Source organism: Eschrichtius robustus, chromosome 13 (genome assembly GCF_028021215.1).
Source record: "Eschrichtius robustus isolate mEscRob2 chromosome 13, mEscRob2.pri, whole genome shotgun sequence".
Lineage (NCBI taxonomy): Eukaryota > Metazoa > Chordata > Mammalia > Artiodactyla > Eschrichtiidae > Eschrichtius > Eschrichtius robustus.
The window spans coordinates 15,984,142-15,990,141 of record NC_090836.1 but is presented as its reverse complement, the minus strand read 5'-3'; positions in this window follow the sequence as shown (position 1 = coordinate 15,990,141).

Genomic DNA, 6,000 nt, shown 5'->3' with positions numbered 1-6,000 from the left:
CTTCTCTCACTTAGTAGTATGTATTTAAGGTTCCTCCATGTCTTTTCATGGCCTGGTAGCTCTTTTCCTTTAGTGTTGAATAATATTCCATTATCTGGATATACCACAGTTTATTTACCCATTCACCTACTGAAGGACATCTTGTTTGCTTCCAAGTTTTAGCAATTATGATATATGCAGGTATTTGAGTATCTAAGATTTCAACTCCTTTGGGAAAATACCCAGGAGTGTGATTGTTAGACCTTATGGGAAAAGTATGTTTATTTTTATAAGAAACCACCCAACTGCCTTCCAAAGTTGCCGTACCATTTTGCGTTCCCACCAGCAATGAATGAGAGTTCCTGTTGCTCCACATCCTAGTCAGCATTTGGTATTAGGGTAGTGCTGGCCCTATAAAATCGTTTAGAAAGTATTTTCTCTGCTTATATCTTCTGGAAGACATTGTAGAGAGTTGGTATGATTTCTTCCTAAACTATTTGGTAGAATTCACCAGTGAACCCATCTGGACCTGGTGTTTTCTGTTTGGACAGTTACTAATTTTTTATTTAATTTTTTGATACAAAAATAGATACAAGCCTATTCAGATTGTCTATTTCTGCTTGTGAGAGTTTTGGCAAATTGTGTCCCTCAAGGAAATGATCCTCCCTCCAGGTTATCAAATGTGTGGGCAGATTTGTTCATAGTATTCCTTTATTATCCTTGTAATGTTCATAAGACCTGTATTGATGTTCCCTCTTTCATTTCTTTTTTTAAATAATTAATTAATTAAATTTTGGCTGAGTTGGGTCTTCATTGCTGTGCACGGGCTTTCTCTAGTTGTGGTGAGTGGGGGCTACTCTTCATTGCGGTGCACAGGCTTCTCCTTGCTGCGGAGCATGGGCTCTAGGCATGCAGGCTTCAGTAGTTGTGGCTCATGGGCTCTAGAGTGCAGGCTCAGTAGTTGTGGCCCATGGGCTTAGTTGCTCCGCGGCATGTGGGATCTTCCCAAATCAGGGCTCGAACCTGTGTCCCCTGCATTGGTAGGCAGATTCTTAACCACTGTGCCACCACCAGATTCTTAACCACTATGCCACCAGGGAAGCCCCCTTCTTTCATTTCTGATATTACTAATTGGTGTCCTTTCTCTCTTCTTCTTAGTTAGCTTTGCTAGAGGCTTATTGATTTTATTAAAGAACTAGCTTTTGATTTCATTGTTTTCTATTGATTTCCTATTTGCCCTCTTATTGATTTCTGCTCTAATTCTTATTTCTTTTCTTCTGTTTATTTTGGATTTAATTTTCTCTTCTTTCTTTTAAATTCCTAATGTGGAAGCTTTGATTATTGATTTTAGATATTTCTTTTCTTTTTTTTTTAATAAATTTATTTTTGGCTGCATTGGGTCTTCGTTGCTGCATGCAGGCTTTTTCTAGTTGCGGCGAGCAGGGGCTACTCTTTGTTGTGGTGTGTGGGCTTCTCATGCGGTGGCTTCTCTTGTTACAGAGCACAGGCTCTAGGTGCACGGGCTTCAGTAGTTGTGGCACACGGGCTCAGTAGTTGTGGCTCATGGCCTTAGTTGCTCCTCAGCATGTGGGATCTTCCTGGACCAGGGCTCGAACCCGTGTCCCCTGCACTGTAGGCGGATTCTTAACAACTGCACCACCTGGGAAGCCCTAGATATTTCTTTAAAAAAAAAAAAATGCATTCAATGCTATAAAGTTTCCTCTTTGCAGTGCTTTCACTGCATCCACAAATTTTGATGTTGTATTTTCATTTTTACTTAGTTAAAAATACTTTTAAATTTCTCTTGAGATTTTATTACTTGACCTTGTATGTTTAGAATTGTGTTGGTGTTCCCCATGTATTTTGAGATTTCCAGCTCTTTGTGTTATTGATACTTAGTTTAATTCCATTGTGGTCTGAGAGCAAACATTGTGTGATTTCTATTCCTTTAAATTTGTTAAGATGTGTTTTATGGCTCAGAAGTTGTCTATATTGGTGAATGTTCCATGCAAAGTTGAGGAGAATGTATAATCTGCTGTTATGGATCCTGTCCATAGATGTCAATTATATCCATTCGATTGAGGTATTGTTCAGTTTAGTTATGTCTTACAAATTTTCTGCTTGCTGAATCTGTCCATTTCTTTTTTTTTTTTTTTGTCCATTTCTTATAGAGGAGTGTTTAAGTCTCCAAATATAATATATACATCTTTTTCTCCTTGGAGTTCTATTGTTTTTGCTTCATGTATTTTGTCATTCTGTTGTTAGTCACATATGGATTGCTATGTCTTCTTGGAGTATTGTTGCTTTTATCATCATATAATACCTCTTTTTATCCTTGATAATTTTTCTTGCTCTGAAGACTGCTCTGTATGAAGTTAACACAGCTACTGTCACTTTCTTTTGATTAGTGTTAAAATGGCATGTCATTCTCCATCTCTTTATTTTAAGCTGTATGTGTCTTTATATTTAAAGTGGGTTTCTTGTAGACAACATACATTTGGGTCTTGTTTTTTCATCCACTTTGATGATCTTTGTCTTTTAATTGGTGTATTTAGATCATCGACATTTAAAGTGATTATTGATATAGTTGGATAATACTTACCATATTTGTTACTGTTTTCTATTTGTTGCCCTTATTCTTTGTTCCTATTTTGTCTTCCTCACTTTTTCTGCCTTTTGTGGTTTTAATTGAGCATTATCAGATTCTTCCATTTTCCCTCCCCTCTTAGCATATCAATTATGCTTCTTTTAAAACTTTTTTCAGTGGTTGCCCTACATTTACGACAAATCCAAGCTCACTTTCAAATAACCCTATACTGCCTAAAGGGTAGTTCAATACCTTATAATAGCAAAATATTCCTAGTTCATCTCTCCCATCCTTTGTAATCTTTTCACTTATACATAAGCATACATAAGTACATAGCACATTTAATTGAATACAGTGTTGCTGTCATCATGTTGAACAAACTCTTATCTGTTAGATCAATGAAGAATACGAAAAATAAAAGTTTTTATTTTACTTTTACTCCTGGATCATTTTCCAGGATACAGAATTCTAGGTTGGTGGGTATTTTCCTCTCAACACATTATATGTTTTATTGTATTCTCTTCTTGCTTAAATCATTTCTGAGATGTTGGATGTAATACTTATCTTGTTTCTCTGTAAGTAAGTTATTTTTTTCCTGTGGCTTTTTCCAAGATTTTTTTTTCTATATCTTTTTTCTGAAGTTTGAATATGATACGACTAGTTGTAGGGTTTTGGGGTCTGTTTTTTTGCTTTTATCCTGCTTGGTTTTCTCTGAGCTTCCTGGATCTGAGGTTTGGTGTTGGACATTAATTGGGGGAAATTCTCAGTCATTATAGCTTCAAATTGTTTCTTTCTTCTCCTAGTATTCCCATTACACATATGTTACACCTTTTTTACTTGTCCTGCAGTTTTTGGATATTTTGTTCTACTTTATTTCAGTCTTTTTCTCTTTGTTTTCCAGTTTTGGAAATTTATATAGTTATATCCTCAAGCTCACAGGTTCTTTCTTTAACTATGTCCATCTACTAAATCATTATTTCTGTTACAATGCTTTTGATTTCTGGAATTTCTTTTTGATTGTTTCTTAGAATTTCCATCTTTCTGCTTACACTATCCATGTGTTCTTAATGTTGTTTACTTATAAGTTGTCTACATATTAATCTTAGCTATTAAAATTCTTGGTCTGATAATTCCAACATTCCTGCCATATCTGACTTTGATTCTGATATTACTCAGTCTCCTCAAACTATGTTTTTTGCTATTTAGTATGTCTTGAAAGTTTTTGTTGAAAGGTGGACATGATGTACTTGGTAAAAGAAACTTAAGTAAATAGATCTTTAGTAATGTAGTGGTAAGGTGTGGGGAGAGGGGAAGCACTCTACAGTCCCATGATTAGGTCTCAGTCTTTGGTGAGCCTGTGCCCCTGGATTGTGAACTTCAGCAGTACTTCTCAGTCCCCTCCCCCCTTAGGTGGGACAGGATGGATAGAGGGGGTTGGAGGGTGGGTATGTCCCTTCCCTCAGCTCAGTTAGGCTCTGATAAAGCCTGATAGGTTAGGCTCTTGTAAAATCGTTTCTCTTGAGGGTAGATCTTGTAAGAAGAACAGAATGCTCTGGTATATTTAAAAAGTTTCCTTTTCCCTTTTCCCTGCTGAAAGCATGAGAATACTTTTATCCACTCTTTACGGTGAGGACCTGATAGAGCTCCTGGAGGTAAAACTCACAAAAGTGTGGAAATACCCCTCCCCCATCCCCAATGAATGGCCTCCTAACAGTTTTTAGCTCTCAGACTTGTCCACACTGAACCTACAGGGATTCGTCAATTTATGGTTTATGTTTTCCTACTGGTTCCTACGGAAGTTTGTGCTTGTGGGTTTCTGCTCCGGTAAGTTGTGATTCTCTGTATCCACCTGTTTGTCTCTCCAACTCTTGGGACAGCAGTTTACCCTGTGACTTCTGATGGATCTGAGAAGAGTTGTTTAGCTTTTTACTTGTGGTTAGGATGGCGTGACAACCTCTAAGCTCCTTATGTGCAGGAAACCAGGAGTCTAACCATCCTGTTTTAAAAGGTCAATGAGGTTAGATGCAGAAGCAACTTTACTGTGAAGCTGATGGAGCTTGCATTTCAAGGCCCTTCCTTGCATGGCTCCCTCCCAGGCTTTGGGAAGGCCCTAGCCATGTGTTCACATGGTCATATGATTTTGTAAAATTTACAAACTTTTAACTACAATTGGTTAAGACTCCTGTCTCCACTCATACTTTCTTTCCTGCACCCTTCTTCTGGTGTCAGGCATTTTGGGAATGCAGAAATTGACAGTCACTTCCATGTATAATTGCCATCTCTTTGGAAGAATTGCTTCCTGGAAACTTCTGCGGACTATTTGGCATTACAACATGAAAGTGCAAGAGTGGAGTCATGTTGTGTTATGAATGTGTCCTATAGCACCAGGCACTGACGTATGTGGATTGTGGAAGAGAAAAAGGACTTAGAAATCAGGAAGCCAGAAGCTAGTCTGTGGAAAATTTTTCTAAGCATCAGAAGTATAGAATTGTAAGCAAAACATCCCCCTTCCCATTATCACCTAATCAAAATGGTCGTTCTCTCCTGTCAGTAACATACTTAATAATGCAGAATGTACAACGATAAATGCACGATATTTTTTTCTTTTTTGGATGAGAATCACACAAAATAAAATCTATCTAATAATTCTTGTGTTTATAGGTTACAAACTTTAGGAATATTACAAACAGTAATATTAAGTAACAATAAGTCTCTTGACAGACTGTGCATTTCATTCTAATATGTCAGATCACTTCTTATAGTATCTGACATTCTTTGTCCTTGGAAAGTTGAGCAGTTCCAGATGAAATAGTACACAAAATTGCCAACAATAAAGAAATATAGACTGAAAAAATAAGCGCTACGATGACAAGATACCTGTGCATATTCATCAACTTAGTTAACGTATGTAGTATAAGAGTAATGTGATTACATGTTTATGCAGCTCAATATAATGTAGCAACAATTTAAAACTGTATTTTAATTCCTCTTGTGTTACAATTAATTTTGTATATATTTTTCAGAGTATGAAGCCAAAAAATAGAAACTTGTATCTGAGAGGCTTAACAGGCAATTAATTAATAAAATAGTTATTTTCTGTATTGTATGATGTTTAATGTATTTATTTGTTCTTTAAATTGTATTTTATTGTGATTTATTTTTCTTTCCAAACATATATTCACTTTTGTTCCTAATTTTCTAGTTTTAATTCTGTGTTTTTTTCTTAAAGAGTACCCCTTTAAGTTGAAAGGCCCTATACAAATTTGATCTTCTTTTGGTTAGATGAACTAAAAATGTTTCAGTCCTTCAAAGTGTTTTTCTGTTAATCATAAAGATAATTAAACACAGACACATACGGCTCTGCCTCAAATATGTTCTCCAATATTTATGAGGTAATTGTTCAGCTTTCACTTATGTCGTATATGTTTGGATTA